Consider the following 21189-nt stretch of genomic DNA (forward strand, 5'->3'; position numbering starts at 1 on the left):
TTTTGGACTCTGAATCCATGATTTGTATTTACATCTTGGTAGGTCCTATTGTTTTTTTGTAAGTATTATGCAGTTCATATCTCTGAGAAAGAAAATATCTATAAATTGCATAAATTAAGAATCATACACACTGAGAGACAGGTTTATCTGTAATATAATTCCAATAAAATGTAACCTCTAAGAATCTTATACTGTGAGAAAAATTTTTACATGCCACCATATGAATGAGCTTTCATGGTGTACTGTTAACAATTCTGGACTCTGAAACCAATAATCTGTATATACAAATTGGTAGGTCCTAATGGTTTTATTTGTAAATACAATGTAGTACATATCTCTCTGAATGAATATTTCTGTATCTTGTAGAAATTAAGATCTTACACTCTGAGAGAAAGTTTTATATGTGTTATTAGAAGGGAGATTCCATGGTGTTATGGTTAGCACTCTGTACTCTGAATCCAGTAAATTGAGTTCAAATCTCGGTGGGAACAGGTGCATTTTAGTACCTTCAGTTTAAGTCCTTGATTGATAAAAACTTTTTTTTATACATATAATACATTTTTTAAATCACTGATTATTGTAAATATGTACTAAAATCTAAAAAAAAGGTAGTTATAGAAATGTTTGTCATTATATGAATTTTACTGTGTAATCCAAATAAGCATTGATGTTAATATATGTACAATAACTTCAATAAAATGTGTCTTCTAAGAATCTAACATTTTAGAAAAAAATGTTTAGATGTTCCCTAATGAATGTGGTTTCTTGGTGTATTGGTAACCACTCCACTCTGATCTTTAAATACAGTGATCTGTATTTAAATCTTGGTAGGTCCTATTGGTTTTTTGTAAGTACCATTCAGTTCATATCTCTCTGAGAGTACATTCTTATAAAAATATTTTGATGCTCCCTAATGGATGAGGTTTCATGGTGTATTGATAAACATTTTGGACTCTGAATCCATGATCTATATTTACATCTTGGTAGGTTCTATTGGTTTTGTTGTAAGTACAATACAGTTAATATCTCTGAGAAAGAAAATATCTATAAATTGCATAAATTAAGAATCTTACACACTGAGAGACAGGTTTATCTGTCATTTAATTCCAATAAAATGTATCCACTAAGAATCTTATACTCTGACAATAAAATGTACATGCTACCATATGAATGAGGTTTCATTGTGTACTGTTAACAATTCTGGACTCTGAAACCTATAATCTGTATAAAAATTTGGTAGGTCCTAATGGCTTTTTTTGTAAATACAATGTAATACTTATCTCTATGATTATTATTCCTGTAACTTGTAGAAAATAAGATCTCACACTCTAAGAGAAAGTTGTATATGTGGTGTTAGAAGAGAGGTTCCATGGTGTAATGGTTAGCACTCTGGACTCTGAATCCAGCGATCCGAGTTCAAATCTCGGTGTGACCTGATATGTTTTAGTACCTTCAGTTTAAGTTCTTGATTGACAGAAAGTCTTCTTTTTCATACATATAATCATTTTTTAAATCACTGATTTTTGTAAATATGTACAAAAAGCTAAAAAAGGTAGTTATAGAAATGTATGTAATTATATGAATTTTACTATATAACCCAAATAAGCGTTGATGTAAATATATGTACAATAATTGCAATAAAATGTGTCTTCTAAGAATCTAACAATTTAGAAAAAAATGTTTATCTCTCCCTCGTGAATGAGGTTTCTTGGTGTATTGGTAACCACTCTGATCTTTGAATCCAGTGATCTGTATTTAAATCTTGGTAGGTCCTATTGGTTTTTTGTAAGTACCGTTCAGTTTATATTTCTCTGAGAGTACATTCTAATAAAATCTGTTTAAATGCTTCCTCATGAATGAGGTTTCCTGGTGTATTTGTAACCATTTTGGACTCTGAATCCATGATTTGTATTCACATCTTGGTAGGTCCTATTGTTTTTTGTAAGTATTATGCAGTTCATATCTCCGAGAAAGAAAATATCTATAAATTGCATAAATTAAGAATCATACACACTGAGAGACAGGTTTATCGGTAATATAATTCCAATAAAATGTAACCTCTAAGAATCTTACACTGTGAGAATTTTTTTTACATGCCACCATATGAATGAGCTTTCATGGTGTACTGTTAACAATTCTGGACTCTGAAACCAATAATCTGTATATACAAATTGGTAGGTCCTAATGGTTTTATTTGTAAATACAATGTAGTACATATCTCTCTGAATGAATATTTCTGTATCTTGTAGAAATTAAGATCTTACACTCTGAGAGAAAGTTTTATATGTGTTATTAGAAGGGAGATTCCATGGTGTTATGGTTAGCACTCTGTACTCTGAATCCAGTAAATTGAGTTCAAATCTCAGTGGGAACAGTTTTATTTTAGTACCTTCAGTTTAAGTCCTTGATTGACAAAAACTTTTCTTTTTTATACATAACAACACAGGACAGAAAAAGATTGTCTCTTTTGTTGGCGCACTTAGAAAAGAAGAAGAGATTTTACATTTACTCTTATTGTGAACATATCATGTTAAAATCTAACTTTTATTAATACTATCTTAAAAATTGTTAGCAATTGAGAAACATAAATGGAAAAAGTGTGTTTTATGGATTTGTGTGAATTTAATGAATAAATTCAATATTATAAACAGAATAAAAGCTGATTCACTGTGCCTGAATTTTCTGCTTCATTTATTTATATCATAGATTTTCAATTGGAGAGCAATAGATGTAGTATAATAACTGTATGTAGGATTGGATAACATGAACTTCTCACATGGATGGCAAAAAGGGGGGGTATCTAAGGTCCTGATACTGTGAATAATGTCAAAACAATAAGTATTTTTAAAGGACACTCTAGAAAAACCCTGCAACCATCATTAATTCCCTTATTTATTACAAATATTGCCACTGGTATTGTGGCTATCTGAGCCAGTTGCTATTAATTATTACAAGCAGCTACTGGTATTCCCCATATCCAGATTCCCCATGAATACTACAATAATTATTATATCTGGAATAAAGTCTGGACACGTGATAGCTTTATTGCTTATCCCCTCATACAGTTGTTACAGTTCATGCTCGTGTCAACAGAAGTTATTGATAATTCCCTAACTCACCATACAGTGTAAATTACTTTACTTTTTAATTGCCACTGCACTCATGTTCATTAACTTGTGAACCCAAAATATATAACCTCCAGAGTTGTAAGCTCCGTGTCTATTAGGAGCCGCAGTGGTAGTAGGTTTACAATATGAACCTATTGGTTTTACTAAAGGGGCATCGCCAGATTGCTATATCAGTTTGAATACGTGTGACTTTACTGTAGCAATTTGCACAGCACCTGATCAGTGAATATAATTGTACTGCAAGTCTGTGTATACCGTTAATTAAAAATCAACACAAGACGTGCCCCATGTGTATGGCCGATGTTTATATTGAAACATATCCATGGATTTGTAATATGGACCTGATTAATTATTACAAGCAGCTACTGGTATTCCCCGTATCCAGATTCCCCATGAATACTACAATAGTTATTATATCTGGAATGAAGTCTGGACACGTGATAGCTATATTGCTTATCCCCTCATACAGTTGTTACAGTTCTTGCTCGTGTAAACAGAAGTAATTGATAATTCCCTAACTCACCATACAGTGTAAATTACTTTACTTTTTAATTGCCACTGCACTCATGTTCATTAACTTGTGAACCCAAAATATATAACCTCCAGAGTTGTAAGCTCCGTGTCTATTAGGAGCCGCAGTGGTAATGGGTTTACGATATGCACCTATTGGTTTTGCTAAATGGGCATCGCCAGATTGCTATATCAGTTTGAATACGTGTGACTTTACTATAGCAATTTGCACAGCCCTGGTCAGTCAATATAATTATACTGCAGGTCTGTGTATACCGTTAATTAAAAATCAACACAAGACGTGCCCCATGTGCATGGCCGATGTTTAAATTGAAACATATCCATGGATTTGTAATATGGACCTGTTAATGTTACTAACAGGGCACCCTGAATTGCTATATTGGTCCAATATGTGTGACCTTATAATAATGATTTCCACAGCCCTAATTACACAGCCCTGATCAGTGGGTATAATTGTACTGCAGGTCTGTGTATGCCGGTAATTAGGAATCTATATGTATGACCTTATGGTAGCAATTTACAAAGCCCTACCCAATGAATGTAATTGTATTACGGGTCTGTATATGCCGCTAATTAAAAATCAGCGCATAACATGTCCCGTGTGTACAGCGAATGTTTCAACTAAATCATATCCATATAATGCCGTGCCCCAATGATGTTAATAGGTTAAATTGGAACCATCTTGCACATGTCTCAATCTTAGTGTATAATTTTTAATTGGTGTTGGCAAATGGGATGTACTACTTCGTTAATATTCAATGGGTATAAGGGGAACGATCCGTATCACACAAGTATAACTAAATGTAAATCCTAAGGGTTGCCTATAATCCGCGACCCCTTGTTCACATTAATTATCTAAGGGTAATTAATCCTTATTAACTGGCTATATATCACATCTATATCATGGCTGCACTGCTCTGTATAGTACCTAAACAGTTGCTGCATTTATATACTCCCTACATAACATTAAATCCTACTATTAACATCCATCTCTAATCTCTCATCTATCCTTTTTCTAATTATTCGAGCATTTTTTCACTGCACTGTGATCAGTGTGAGCAGGCTTGTCAGCACCGCTCTGAAACGCCGACGTGCACGTTTCGCAATTGCTTTAACCAGGCAAACCCGATTGCCCGTTCCGGGATGTTTTTAACAAAACGTCCCACCAATCCCTGATCATAATTCGCACCACATGGTCTATTGGCCGTCTTAGATTGCAATGGACCGCATTCCTTGTTTGATTACAATCCAGATGGAACGCAAAGTAACTCGTCCTGAGTCACATGGTAGGTCTAGGCCAATCACTGGTCTGTATTGACGTAATTCTTGTAAATCTGTATAAGTACATTGAAGCCTCGTAGAAACTAGATTCTTAGATTTAAATGTAGTTTCTTCTCACTTAGATGTGGCTTCTGGTCTTGTTATTATGAGAGATAATTAAAATGACAAAGAAAAGATGGATTGGGAGGAGACCCCTTCGGTGGTTCCCACCAGCTCACTATATGCATTCAAATGGAATATAATATATATGATGTTAAGAGAACTGTGATATGCTGAATCGTGATTCTTATGTTGTACCAGATCAGAAGTTAAATTTATATAGTATTAAAATATTGTATTTACATATAATAAAAATATGTGGTGAATAAAGTAAAAGAAAATGAATGTGATTATGTATGTGATGTGATAAGGAAAGATGAGTTTCCTGTGAGATGAATAATATTAATAATTTTAATAATTTTAATAGTGAAAATGAGTGTGAAGTTTTGAAAAGTGAAGCTGAAGTGTATATAATAAGGGGAAAATGTATACATTAAAATTATTGGAAATACGTGATAAACTAGGATGCTCTAAAAAGAAGAAAAACGTGAATGACATCATTAGTGTCAAATGTGAAAAAATGTATTAATAAATAAAATTGAGTGAAAAACGTGTGATAGTGACCAAACATATAGAAGCATGCTGCAACTAATTTGTATATGTGTCATATATTATTAATGCCATCCTCGAGTTCTATATATATTATATTATATGGGGGGATGTTTCCTCCTTTGATCATACATTTAAAATGTTGTAACCCTTATAAGTTGGAGGAAAAGTGCCTATGAAAAAACCTCTCCATCCCATCTTTGCTACAACTGATTCGCTGTTAAAATAACTATTCTGATTATATTGTCTATTTTGCTACACATAATAAAGAGTGTCCAATCCAAGTCCTTGATTGATAAAAACTTTTTTTTTATACATATAATAATTTTTTTTTAAATCACTGATTATTGTAAATATGTACTAAAATCTAAAAAAAAGGTAGTTATAGAAATGTTTGTCATTATATGAATTTTACTGTGTAATCCAAATAAGCATTGATGTTAATATATGTACAATAACTTCAATAAAATGTGTCTTCTAAGAATCTAACATTTTAGAAAAAAATGTTTAGATGTTCCCTAATGAATGTGGTTTCTTGGTGTATTGGTAACCACTCCACTTTGATCTTTGAATACAGTGATCTGTATTTAAATCTTGGTCGGTCCTATTGGTTTTTTGTAAGTACCATTCAGTTCATATCTCTCTGAGAGTACATTCTTATAAAAATATTTAGATGCTCCCTAATGGATGAGGTTTCATGGTGTATTGGTAAACATTTTGGACTCTGAATCCATGATCTATATTTACATCTTGGTAGGTTCTATTGGTTTTGTTGTAAGTACAATACAGTTAATATCTCTGAGAAAGAAAATATCTATAAATTGCATAAATTAAGACTCTTACACACTGAGAGACAGGTTTATCTGTCATTTAATTCCAATAAAATGTATCCACTAAGAATCTTATACTCTGACCAAAAATGTACATGCTACCATATGAATGAGGTTTCATTGTGTACTGTTAACAATTCTGGACTCTGAAACCTATAATCTGTATCAAAATTTGGTAGGTCCTAATGGCTTTTTTTGTAAATACAATGTAATACTTATCTCTCTGATTATTATTCCTGTAACTTGTAGAAAATAAGATCTCACACTCTAAGAGAAATTTATATATGTGGTGTTAGAAGAGAGGTTCCATGGTGTAATGGTTAGCACTCTGGACTTTGAATCCAGCGATCCGAGTTCAACTCTCGGTGGGACCTGATGTGTTTTAGTACCTTCAGTTTAAGTTCCTGATTGACAGAAAGTCTTCTTTTTCATACATATAATAATTTTTTTAAATCACTGATTTTTGTAAATATGTACGAAAAGCTAAAAAAGGTAGTTATAGAAATGTATGTAATTATATGAATTTTACTATATAACCCAAATAAGCGTTGATGTAAATATATGTACAATAATTGCAATAAAATGTGTCTTCTAAGAATCTAACAGTTTAGAAAAAAATGTTTAGCTCTCCCTCATGAATGAGGTTTCTTGGTGTATCGGTAACCACTCTGATCTTTGAATCCAGTGATCTGTATTTAAATCTTGGTAGGTCCTATTGGTTTTTTGTAAGTACCGTTCAGTTTATATTTCTCTGAGAGTACATTCTAATAAAAACTGTTTAAATGCTTCCTCATGAATGAGGTTTCCTGGTGTATTTGTAACCATTTTGGACTCTGAATCCATGATTTGTATTTACATCTTGGTAGGTCCTATTGTTTTTTTGTAAGTATTATGCAGTTCATTTCTCTGAGAAAGAAAATATCTATAAATTGCATAAATTAAGAATCATACACACTGAGAGACAGGTTTATCTGTAATATAATTCCAATAAAATGTAACCTCTAAGAATCTTATACTGTGAGAAAATTTTTTACATGCCACCATATGAATGAGCTTTCATGGTGTACTGTTAACAATTCTGGACTCTGAAACCAATAATCTGTATATACAAATTGGTAGGTCCTAATGGTTTTATTTGTAAATACAATGTAGTACATATCTCTCTGAATGAATATTTCTGTATCTTGTAGAAATTAAGATCTTACACTCTGAGAGAAAGTTTTATATGTGTTATTAGAAGGGAGATTCCATGGTGTTATGGTTAGCACTCTGTACTCTGAATCCAGTAAATTGAGTTCAAATCTCGGTGGGAACAGGTGCATTTTAGTACCTTCAGTTTAAGTCCTTGATTGATAAAAACTTTTTTTTATACATATAATACATTTTTTAAATCACTGATTATTGTAAATATGTACTAAAATCTAAAAAAAAGGTAGTTATAGAAATGTTTGTCATTATATGAATTTTACTGTGTAATCCAAATAAGCATTGATGTTAATATATGTACAATAACTTCAATAAAATGTGTCTTCTAAGAATCTAACATTTTAGAAAAAAATGTTTAGATGTTCCCTAATGAATGTGGTTTCTTGGTGTATTGGTAACCACTCCACTCTGATCTTTGAATACAGTGATCTGTATTTAAATCTTGGTAGGTCCTATTGGTTTTTTGTAAGTACCATTCAGTTCATATCTCTCTGAGAGTACATTCTTATAAAAATATTTAGATGTTCCCTAATGGATGAGGTTTCATGGTGTATTGATAAACATTTTGGACTCTGAATCCATGATCTATATTAACATCTTGGTAGGTTCTATTGGTTTTGTTGTAAGTACAATACAGTTAATATCTCTGAGAAAGAAAATATCTATAAATTGCATAAATTAAGAATCTTACACACTGAGAGACAGGTTTATCTGTCATTTAATTCCAATAAAATGTATCCACTAAGAATCTTATACTCTGACAATAAAATGTACATGTGACCATATGAATGAGGTTTCATTGTGTACTGTTAACAATTCTGGACTCTGAAACCTATAATCTGTATAAAAATTTGGTAGGTCCTAATGGCTTTTTTTGTAAATACAATGTAATACTTATCTCTATGATTATTATTCCTGTAACTTGTAGAAAATAAGATCTCACACTCTAAGAGAAAGTTGTATATGTGGTGTTAGAAGAGAGGTTCCATGGTGTAATGGTTAGCACTCTGGACTCTGAATCCAGCGATCCGAGTTCAAATCTCGGTGGGACCTGATATGTTTTAGTACCTTCAGTTTAAGTTCTTGATTGACAGAAAGTCTTCTTTTTCATACATATAATCATTTTTTTTAAATCACTGATTTTAGTAAATATGTACAAAAAGCTAAAAAAGGTAGTTATAGAAATGTATGTAATTATATGAATTTTACTATATAACCCAAATAAGCGTTGATGTAAATATATGTACAATAATTGCAATAAAATGTGTCTTCTAAGAATCTAACAATTTAGAAAAAAATGTTTAGCTCTCCCTCGTGAATGAGGTTTCTTGGTGTATTGGTAACCACTCTGATCTTTGAATCCAGTGATCTGTATTTAAATCTTGGTAGGTCCTATTGGTTTTTTGTAAGTACCGTTCAGTTTATATTTCTCTGAGAGTACATTCTAATAAAAACTGTTTAAATGCTTCCTCATGAATGAGGTTTCCTGGTGTATTTGTAACCATTTTGGACTCTGAATCCATGATTTGTATTCACATCTTGGTAGGTCCTATTGTTTTTTGTAAGTATTATGCAGTTCATATCTCTGAGAAAGAAAATATCTATAAATTGCATAAATTAAGAATCATACACACAGAGAGACAGGTTTATCGGTAATATAATTCCAATAAAATGTAACCTCTAAGAATCTTACACTGTGAGAATTTTTTTTACATGCCACCATATGAATGAGCTTTCATGGTGTACTGTTAACAATTCTGGACTCTGAAACCAATAATCTGTATATACAAATTGGTAGGTCCTAATGGTTTTATTTGTAAATACAATGTAGTACATATCTCTCTGAATGAATATTTCTGTATCAGGTAGAAATTAAGATCTTACACTCTGAGAGAAAGTTTTATATGTGTTATTAGAAGGGAGATTCCTTGGTGTTATGGTTAGCACTCTGTACTCTGAATCCAGTAAATTGAGTTCAAATCTCAGTGGGAACAGTTTTATTTTAGTACCTTCAGTTTAAGTCCTTGATTGACAAAAACTTTTCTTTTTTATACATAACAACACAGGACAGAAAAAGATTGTCTCTTTTGTTGGCGCACTTAGAAAAGAAGAAGAGATTTTACATTTACTCTTATTGTGAACATATCATGTTAAAATCTAACTTTTATTAATACTATCTTAAAAATTGTTAGCAATTGAGAAACATAAATGGAAAAAGTGTGTTTTATGGATTTGTGTGAATTTAATGAATAAATTCAATATTATAAACAGAATAAAAGCTGATTCACTGTGCCTGAATTTTCTGCTTCATTTATTTATATCATAGATTTTCAATTGGAGAGCAATAGATGTAGTATAATAACTGTATGTAGGATTGGATAACATGAACTTCTCACATGGATGGCAAAAAGGGGGGGTATCTAAGGTCCTGATACTGTGAATAATGTCAAAACAATAAGTATTTTTAAAGGACACTCTAGAAAAACCCTGCAACCATCATTAATTCCCTTATTTATTACAAATATTGCCACTGGTATTGTGGCTATCTGAGCCAGTTGCTATTAATTATTACAAGCAGCTACTGGTATTCCCCATATCCAGATTCCCCATGAATACTACAATAATTATTATATCTGGAATAAAGTCTGGACACGTGATAGCTATATTGCTTATCCCCTCATACAGTTGTTACAGTTCATGCTCGTGTCAACAGAAGTTATTGATAATTCCCTAACTCACCATACAGTGTAAATTACTTTACTTTTTAATTGCCACTGCACTCATGTTCATTAACTTGTGAACCCAAAATATATAACCTCCAGAGTTGTAAGCTCCGTGTCTATTAGGAGCCGCAGTGGTAGTAGGTTTACAATATGAACCTATTGGTTTTACTAAAGGGGCATCGCCAGATTGCTATATCAGTTTGAATACGTGTGACTTTACTGTAGCAATTTGCACAGCACCTGATCAGTGAATATAATTGTACTGCAGGTCTGTGTATACCGTTAATTAAAAATCAACACAAGATGTGCCCCATGTGTATGGCCGATGTTTATATTGAAACATATCCATGGATTTGTAATATGGACCTGATTAATTATTACAAGCAGCTACTGGTATTCCCCGTATCCAGATTCCCCATGAATACTACAATAGTTATTATATCTGGAATGAAGTCTGGACACGTGATAGCTATATTGCTTATCCCCTCATACAGTTGTTACAGTTCTTGCTCGTGTAAACAGAAGTAATTGATAATTCCCTAACTCACCATACAGTGTAAATTACTTTACTTTTTAATTGCCACTGCACTCATGTTCATTAACTTGTGAACCCAAAATATATAACCTCCAGAGTTGTAAGCTCCGTGTCTATTAGGAGCCGCAGTGGTAATGGGTTTACGATATGCACCTATTGGTTTTGCTAAATGGGCATCGCCAGATTGCTATATCAGTTTGAATACGTGTGACTTTACTATAGCAATTTGCACAGCCCTGGTCAGTGAATATAATTATACTGCAGGTCTGTGTATACCGTTAATTAAAAATCAACACAAGACGTGCCCCATGTGCATGGCCTATGTTTAAATTGAAACATATCCATGGATTTGTAATATGGACCTGTTAATGTTACTAACAGGGCACCCTGAATTGCTATATTGGTCCAATATGTGTAACCTTATAATAATGATTTCCACAGCCCTAATTACACAGCCCTGATCAGTGGGTATAATTGTACTGCAGGTCTGTGTATGCCGGTAATTAGGAATCTATATGTGTGACCTTATGGTAGCAATTTACAAAGCCCTACCCAATGAATGTAATTGTATTACGGGTCTGTATATGCCGCTAATTAAAAATCAGCGCATGACATGTCCCGTGTGTACAGCGAATGTTTCAACTAAATCATATCCATATAATGCCATGCCCCAATGATGTTAATAGGTTAAATTGGAACCATCTTGCACATGTCTCAATCTTAGTGTATAATTTTTAATTGGTGTTGGCAAATGGGATGTACTACTTCGTTAATATTCAATGGGTATAAGGGGAACGATCCGTATCACACAAGTATAACTAAATGTAAATCCTAAGGGTTGCCTATAATCCGCTACCCCTTGTTCACATTAATTATCTAAGGGTAATTAATCCTTATTAACTGGCTATATATCACATCTATATCATGGCTGCACTGCTCTGTATAGTACCTAAACAGTTGCTGCATTTATATACTCCCTACATAACATTAAATCCTACTATTAACATCCATCTCTAATCTCTCATCTATCCTTTTTCTAATTATTCGAGCATTTTTTCACTGCACTGTGATCAGTGTGAGCGGGCTTGTCAGCACCGCTCTGAAACGCCGACGTGCACGTTTCGCAATTGCTTTAACCAGGCAAACCCGATTGCCCGTTCCGGGATGTTTTTAACAAAACGTCCCACCAATCCCTGATCATAATTCGCACCACATGGTCTATTGGCCGTCTTAGATTGCAATGGACCGCATTCCTTGTTTGATTACAATCCAGATGGAACGCAAAGTAACTCGTCCTGAGTCACATGGTAGGTCTAGGCCAATCACTGGTCTGTATTGACGTAATTCTTGTAAATCTGTATAGGTACATTGAAGCCTCGTAGAAACTAGATTCTTAGATTTAAATGTAGTTTCTTCTCACTTAGATGTGGCTTCTGGTCTTGTTATTATGAGAGATAATTAAAATGACAAAGAAAAGATGGATTGGGAGGAGACCCCTTCGGTGGTTCCCACCAGCTCACTATATGCATTCAAATGGAATATAATATATATGATGTTAAGAGAACTGTGATATGCTGAATCGTGATTCTTATGTTGTACCAGATCAGAAGTTAAATTTATATAGTATTAAAATATTGTATTTACATATAATAAAAATATGTGGTGAATAAAGTAAAAGAAAATGAATGTGATTATGTATGTGATGTGATAAGGAAAGATGAGTTTCCTGTGAGATGAATAATATTAATAATTTTAATAATTTTAATAGTGAAAATGAGTGTGAAGTTTTGAAAAGTGAAGCTGAAGTGTATATAATATGGGGAAAATGTATACATTAAAATTATTGGAAATACGTGATAAACTAGGATGCTCTAAAAAGAAGAAAAACGTGAATTACATCATTAGTGTCAAATGTGAAAAAATTTATTAATAAATAAAATTGAGTGAAAAACGTGTGATAGTGACCAAACATATAGAAGCATGCTGCAACTAATTTGTATATGTGTCATATATTATTAATGCCATCCTCGAGTTCTATATATATTATATTATATGGGGGGATGTTTCCTCCTTTGATCATACATTTAAAATGTTGTAACCCTTATAAGTTGGAGGAAAAGTGCCTATGAAAAAACCTCTCCATCCCATCTTTGCTACAACTGATTCGCTGTTAAAATAACTATTCTGATTATATTGTCTATTTTGCTACACATAATAAAGAGTGTCCAATCCAAGTCCTTGATTGATAAAAACTTTTTTTTTATACATATAATAAATTTTTTTTTAAATCACTGATTATTGTAAATATGTACTAAAATCTAAAAAAAAGGTAGTTATAGAAATGTTTGTAATTATATGAATTTTACTGTGTAATCCAAATAAGCATTGATGTTAATATATGTACAATAACTTCAATAAAATGTGTCTTCTAAAAATCTAACATTTTAGAAAAAAATGTTTAGATGTTCCCTAATGAATGTGGTTTCTTGGTGTATTGGTAACCACTCCAATTTGATCTTTGAATACAGTGATCTGTATTTAAATCTTGGTCGGTCCTATTGGTTTTTTGTAAGTACCATTCAGTTCATATCTCTCTGAGAGTACATTCTTATAAAAATATTTAGATGCTCCCTAATGGATGAGGTTTCATGGTGTATTGGTAAACATTTTGGACTCTGAATCCATGATCTATATTTACATCTTGGTAGGTTCTATTGGTTTTGTTGTAAGTACAATACAGTTAATATCTCTGAGAAAGAAAATATCTATAAATTGCATAAATTAAGACTCTTACACACTGAGAGACAGGTTTATCTGTCATTTAATTCCAATAAAATGTATCCACTAAGAATCTTATACTCTGACCAAAAATGTACATGCTACCATATGAATGAGGTTTCATTGTGTACTGTTAACAATTCTGGACTCTGAAACCTATAATCTGTATCAAAATTTGGTAGGTCCTAATGGCTTTTTTTGTAAATACAATGTAATACTTATCTCTCTGATTATTATTCCTGTAACTTGTAGAAAATAAGATCTCACACTCTAAGAGAAATTTATATATGTGGTGTTAGAAGGGAGGTTCCATGGTGTAATGGTTAGCACTCTGGACTTTGAATCCAGCGATTCGAGTTCAACTCTCGGTGGGACCTGATGTGTTTTAGTACCTTCAGTTTAAGTTCCTGATTGACAGAAAGTCTTCTTTTTCATACATATAATAATTTTTTTAAATCACTGATTTTTGTAAATATGTACGAAAAGCTAAAAAAGGTAGTTATAGAAATGTATGTAATTATATGAATTTTACTATATAACCCAAATAAGCGTTGATATAAATATATGTACAATAATTGCAATAAAATGTGTCTTCTAAGAATCTAACAGTTTAGAAAAAAATGTTTAGCTCTCACTCATGAATGAGGTTTCTTGGTGTATCGGTAACCACTCTGATCTTTGAATCCAGTGATCTGTATTTAAATCTTGGTAGGTCCTATTGGTTTTTTGTAAGTACTGTTCAGTTTATATTTCTCTGAGAGTACATTCTAATAAAAACTGTTTAAATGCTTCCTCATGAATGAGGTTTCCTGGTGTATTTGTAACCATTTTGGACTCTGAATCCATGATTTGTATTTACATCTTGGTAGGTCCTATTGTTTTTTTGTAAGTATTATGCAGTTCATATCTCTGAGAAAGAAAATATCTATAAATTGCATAAATTAAGAATCATACACACTGAGAGACAGGTTTATCTGTAATATAATTCCAATAAAATGTAACCTCTAAGAATCTTATACTGTGAGAAAAATTTTTACATGCCACCATATGAATGAGCTTTCATGGTGTACTGTTAACAATTCTGGACTCTGAAACCAATAATCTGTATATACAAATTGGTAGGTCCTAATGGTTTTATTTGTAAATACAATGTAGTACATATCTCTCTGAATGAATATTTCTGTATCTTGTAGAAATTAAGATCTTACACTCTAAGAGAAAGTTTTATATGTGTTATTAGAAGGGAGATTCCATGGTGTTATGGTTAGCACTCTGTACTCTGAATCCAGTTAATTGAGTTCAAATCTCGGTGGGAACAGGTGCATTTTAGTACCTTCAGTTTAAGTCCTTGATTGATAAAAACTTTTTTTTTAAACATATAATACATTTTTTAAATCACTGATTATTGTAAATATGTACTAAAATCTAAAAAAAAGGTAGTTATAGAAATGTTTGTCATTATATGAATTTTACTGTGTAATCCAAATAAGCATTGATGTTAATATATGTACAATAACTTCAATAAAATGTGTCTTCTAAGAATCTAACATTTTAGAAAAAAATGTTTAGATGTTCCCTAATGAATGTGGTTTCTTGGTGTATTGGTAACCACTCCACTCTGATCTTTGAATACAGTGATCTGTATTTAAATCTTGGTAGGTCCTATTGGTTTTTTGTAAGTACCATTCAGTTCATATCTCTCTGAGAGTACATTCTTATAAAAATATTTAGATGCTCCCTAATGGATGAGGTTTCATGGTGTATTGATAAACATTTTGGACTCTGAATCCATGATCTATATTTACATCTTGGTAGGTTCTATTGGTTTTGTTGTAAGTACAATACAGTTAATATCTCTGAGAAAGAAAATATCTATAAATTGCATAAATTAAGAATCTTACACACTGAGAGACAGGTTTATCTGTCATTTAATTCCAATAAAATGTATCCACTAAGAATCTTATACTCTGACAATAAAATGTACATGCTACCATATGAATGAGGTTTTATTGTGTACTGTTAACAATTCTGGACTCTGAAACCTATAATCTGTATAAAAATTTGGTAGGTCCTAATGGCTTTTTTTGTAAATACAATGTAATACTTATCTCTATGATTATTATTCCTGTAACTTGTAGAAAATAAGATCTCACACTCTAAGAGAAAGTTGTATATGTGGTGTGAGAAGAGAGGTTCCATGGTGTAATGGTTAGCACTCTGGACTCTGAATCCAGCGATCCGAGTTCAAATCTCGGTGGGACCTGATATGTTTTAGTACCTTCAGTTTAAGTTCTTGATTGACAGAAAGTCTTCTTTTTCATACATATAATCATTTTTTTAAATCACTGATTTTTGTAAATATGTACAAAAAGCTAAAAAAGGTAGTTATAGAAATGTATGTAATTATATGAATTTTACTATATAACCCAAATAAGCGGTGATGTAAATATATGTACAATAATTGCAATAAAATGTGTCTTCTAAGAATCTAACAATTTAGAAAAAAATGTTTAGCTCTCCCTCGTGAATGAGGTTTCTTGGTGTATTGGTAACCACTCTGATCTTTGAATCCAGTGATCTGTATTTAAATCTTGGTAGGTCCTATTGGTTTTTTGTAAGTACCGTTCAGTTTATATTTCTCTGAGAGTACATTCTAATAAAAACTGTTTAAATGCTTCCTCATGAATGAGGTTTCCTGGTGTATTTGTAACCATTTTGGACTCTGAATCCATGATTTGTATTCACATCTTGGTAGGTCCTATTGTTTTTTGTAAGTATTATGCAGTTCATATCTCTGAGAAAGAAAATATCTATAAATTGCATAAATTAAGAATCATACACACTGAGAGACAGGTTTATCGGTAATATAATTCCAATAAAATGTAACCTCTAAGAATCTTACACTGTGAGAATTTTTTTTACATGCCACCATATGAATGAGCTTTCATGGTGTACTGTTAACAATTCTGGACTCTGAAACCAATAATCTGTATATACAAATTGGTAGGTCCTAATGGTTTTATTTGTAAATACAATGTAGTACATATCTCTCTGAATGAATATTTCTGTATCTTGTAGAAATTAAGATCTTACACTCTGAGAGAAAGTTTTATATGTGTTATTAGAAGGGAGATTCCATGGTGTTATGGTTAGCACTCTGTACTCTGAATCCAGTAAATTGAGTTCAAATCTCAGTGGGAACAGTTTTATTTTAGTACCTTCAGTTTAAGTCCTTGATTGACAAAAACTTTTCTTTTTTATACATAACAACACAGGACAGAAAAAGATTGTCTCTTTTGTTGGCGCACTTAGAAAAGAAGAAGAGATTTTACATTTACTCTTATTGTGAACATATCATGTTAAAATCTAACTGTTATTAATACTATCTTAAAAATTGTTAGCAATTGAGAAACATAAATGGAAAAAGTGTGTTTTATGGATTTGTGTGAATTTAATGAATAAATTCAATATTATAAACAGAATAAAAGCTGATTCACTGTGCCTGAATTTTCTGCTTCATTTATTTATATCATAGATTTTCAATTGGAGAGCAATGGATGTAGTATAATAACTGTATGTAGGATTGGATAACATGAACTTCTCACATGGATGGCAAAAAGGGGGGGTATCTAAGGTCCTGATACTGTGAATAATGTCAAAACAATAAGTATTTTTAAAGGACACTCTAGAAAAACCCTGCAACCATCATTAATTCCCTTATTTATTACAAATATTGCCACTGGTATTGTGGCTATCTGAGCCAGTTGCTATTCATTATTACAAGCAGCTACTGGTATTCCCCATATCCAGATTCCCCATGAATACTACAATAATTATTATATCTGGAATAAAGTCTGGACATGTGATAGCTATATTGCTTATCCCCTCATACAGTTGTTACAGTTCATGCTCGTGTCAACAGAAGTTATTGATAATTCCCTAACTCACCATACAGTGTAAATTACTTTACTTTTTAATTGCCACTGCACTCATGTTCATTAACTTGTGAACCCAAAATATATAACCTCCAGAGTTGTAAGCTCCGTGTCTATTAGGAGCCGCAGTGGTAGTAGGTTTACAATATGAACCTATTGGTTTTACTAAAGGGGCATCGCCAGATTGCTATATCAGTTTGAATACGTGTGACTTTACTGTAGCAATTTGCACAGCACCTGATCAGTGAATATAATTGTACTGCAGGTCTGTGTATACCGTTAATTAAAAATCAACACAAGACGTGCCCCATGTGTATGGCCGATGTTTATATTGAAACATATCCATGGATTTGTAATATGGACCTGATTAATTATTACAAGCAGCTACTGGTATTCCCCGTATCCAGATTCCCCATGAATACTACAATAGTTATTATATCTGGAATGAAGTCTGGACACGTGATAGCTATATTGCTTATCCCCTCATACAGTTGTTACAGTTCTTGCTCGTGTAAACAGAAGTAATTGATAATTCCCTAACTCACCATACAGTGTAAATTACTTTACTTTTTAATTGCCACTGCACTCATGTTCATTAACTTGTGAACCCAAAATATATAACCTCCAGAGTTGTAAGCTCTGTGTCTATTAGGAGCCGCAGTGGTAATGGGTTTACGATATGCACCTATTGGTTTTGCTAAATGGGCATCGCCAGATTGCTATATCAGTTTGAATATGTGTGACTTTACTATAGCAATTTGCACAGCCCTGGTCAGTGAATATAATTATACTGCAGGTCTGTGTATACCGTTAATTAAAAATCAACACAAGACGTGCCCCATGTGCATGGCCGATGTTTAAATTGAAACATATCCATGGATTTGTAATATGGACCTGTTAATGTTACTAACAGGGCACCCTGAATTGCTATATTGGTCCAATATGTGTGACCTTATAATAATGATTTCCACAGCCCTAATTACACAGCCCTGATCAGTGGGTATAATTGTACTGCAGGTCTGTGTATGCCGGTAATTAGGAATCTATATGTGTGACCTTATGGTAGCAATTTACAAAGCCCTACCCAATGAATGTAATTGTATTACGGGTCTGTATATGCCGCTAATTAAAAATCAGCGCATGACATGTCCCGTGTGTACAGCGAATGTTTCAACTAAATCATATCCATATAATGCCGTGCCCCAATGATGTTAATAGGTTAAATTGGAACCATCTTGCACATGTCTCAATCTTAGTGTATAATTTTTAATTGGTGTTGGCAAATGGGATGTACTACTTCGTTAATATTCAATGGGTATAAGGGGAACGATCCGTATCACACAAGTATAACTAAATGTAAATCCTAAGGGTTGCCTATAATCCGCTACCCCTTGTTCACATTAATTATCTAAGGGTAATTAATCCTTATTAACTGGCTATATATCACATCTATATCATGGCTGCACTGCTCTGTATAGTACCTAAACAGTTGCTGCATTTATATACTCCCTACATAACATTAAATCCTACTATTAACATCCATCTCTAATCTCTCATCTATCCTTTTTCTAATTATTCGAGCATTTTTTCACTGCACTGTGATCAGTGTGAGCGGGCTTGTCAGCACCGCTCTGAAACGCCGACGTGCACGTTTCGCAATTGCTTTAACCAGGCAAACCCGATTGCCCGTTCCGGGATGTTTTTAACAAAACGTCCCACCAATCCCTGATCATAATTCGCACCACATGGTCTATTGGCCGTCTTAGATTGCAATGGACCGCATTCCTTGTTTGATTACAATCCAGATGGAACGCAAAGTAACTCGTCCTGAGTCACATGGTAGGTCTAGGCCAATCACTGGTCTGTATTGACGTAATTCTTGTAAATCTGTATAAGTACATTGAAGCCTCGTAGAAACTAGATTCTTAGATTTAAATGTAGTTTCTTCTCACTTAGATGTGGCTTCTGGTCTTGTTATTATGAGAGATAATTAAAATGACAAAGAAAAGATGGATTGGGAGGAGACCCCTTCGGTGGTTCCCACCAGCTCACTATATGCATTCAAATGGAATATAATATATATGATGTTAAGAGAACTGTGATATGCTGAATCGTGATTCTTATGTTGTACCAGATCAGAAGTTAAATTTATATAGTATTAAAATATTGTATTTACATATAATAAAAATATGTGGTGAATAAAGTAAAAGAAAATGAATGTGATTATGTATGTGATGTGATAAGGAAAGATGAGTTTCCTGTGAGATGAATAATATTAATAATTTTAATAATTTTAATAGTGAAAATGAGTGTGAAGTTTTGAAAAGTGAAGCTGAAGTGTATATAATAAGGGGAAAATGTATACATTAAAATTATTGGAAATACGTGATAAACTAGGATGCTCTAAAAAGAAGAAAAACGTGAATGACATCATTAGTGTCAAATGTGAAAAAATGTATTAATAAATAAAATTGAGTGAAAAACGTGTGATAGTGACCAAACATATAGAAGCATGCTGCAACTAATTTGTATATGTGTCATATATTATTAATGCCATCCTCGAGTTCTATATATATTATATTATATGGGGGGATGTTTCCTCCTTTGATCATACATTTAAAATGTTGTAACCCTTATAAGTTGGAGGAAAAGTGCCTATGAAAAAACCTCTCCATCCCATCTTTGCTACAACTGATTTGCTGTTAAAATAACTATTCTGATTATATGGTCTATTTTGCTACACATAATAAAGAGTGTCCAATCCAAGTCCTTGATTGATAAAAACTTTTTTTTTTATACATATAATACATTTTTTTTAAATCACTGATTATTGTAAATATGTACTAAAATCTAAAAAAGGTAGTTATAGAAATGTTTGTAATTATATGAATTTTACTGTGTAATCCAAATAAGCATTGATGTTAATATATGTACAATAACTTCAATAAAATGTGTCTTCTAAGAATCTAACATATTAGAAAAAAATGATTAGATGTTCCCTAATGAATGTGGTTTCTTGGTGTATTGGTAACCACTCCACTTTGATCTTTGAATACAGTGATCTGTATTTAAATCTTGGTAGGTCCTATTGGTTTTTTGTAAGTACCATTCAGTTCATATCTCTCTGAGAGTACATTCTTATAAAAATATTTAGATGCTCCCTAATGGATGAGGTTTCATGGTGTATTGGTAAACATTTTGGACTCTGAATCCATGATCTATATTTACATCTTGGTAGGTTCTATTGGTTTTGTTGTAAGTACAATACAGTTAATATCTCTGAGAAAGAAAATATCTATAAATTGCATAAATTAAGACTCTTACACACTGAGAGACAGGTTTATCTGTCATTTAATTCCAATAAAATGTATCCACTAAGAATCTTATACTCTGACCAAAAATGTACATGCTACCATATGAATGAGGTTTCATTGTGTACTGTTAACAATTCTGGACTCTGAAACCTATAATCTGTATCAAAATTTGGTAGGTCCTAATGGCTTTTTTTGTAAATACAATGTAATACTTATCTCTCTGATTATTATTCCTGTAACTTGTAGAAAATAAGATCTCACACTCTAAGAGAAATTTATA

General features: G+C 32.4%; 5 non-coding genes across 5 annotated transcripts; all 5 read left to right on the plus strand.

Moving 5' to 3' along the window:
* The first annotated feature begins 1363 nt into the window (after positions 1–1363).
* Positions 1364–1435, plus strand: TRNAQ-CUG (transfer RNA glutamine (anticodon CUG)). Its single transcript has one exon. It is a non-coding gene; the product is annotated as a tRNA-Gln (tRNA).
* A 5285-nt stretch (positions 1436–6720) lies between these two features.
* On the plus strand, positions 6721–6792 carry TRNAQ-UUG (transfer RNA glutamine (anticodon UUG)). The gene has a single exon. It is a non-coding gene; the product is annotated as a tRNA-Gln (tRNA).
* Positions 6793–8605: 1813 nt separating this feature from the next.
* Positions 8606–8677, plus strand: TRNAQ-CUG (transfer RNA glutamine (anticodon CUG)). The gene has a single exon. It is a non-coding gene; the product is annotated as a tRNA-Gln (tRNA).
* Positions 8678–13965: 5288 nt separating this feature from the next.
* TRNAQ-UUG (transfer RNA glutamine (anticodon UUG)) lies at positions 13966–14037 on the plus strand. Its single transcript has one exon. It is a non-coding gene; the product is annotated as a tRNA-Gln (tRNA).
* A 1814-nt stretch (positions 14038–15851) lies between these two features.
* On the plus strand, positions 15852–15923 carry TRNAQ-CUG (transfer RNA glutamine (anticodon CUG)). The gene has a single exon. It is a non-coding gene; the product is annotated as a tRNA-Gln (tRNA).
* Positions 15924–21189: the final 5266 nt, after the last annotated feature.

This window comes from Pseudophryne corroboree, chromosome 11 (assembly GCF_028390025.1).
Source record: "Pseudophryne corroboree isolate aPseCor3 chromosome 11, aPseCor3.hap2, whole genome shotgun sequence".
Taxonomy (NCBI): Eukaryota; Metazoa; Chordata; class Amphibia; order Anura; family Myobatrachidae; genus Pseudophryne; species Pseudophryne corroboree.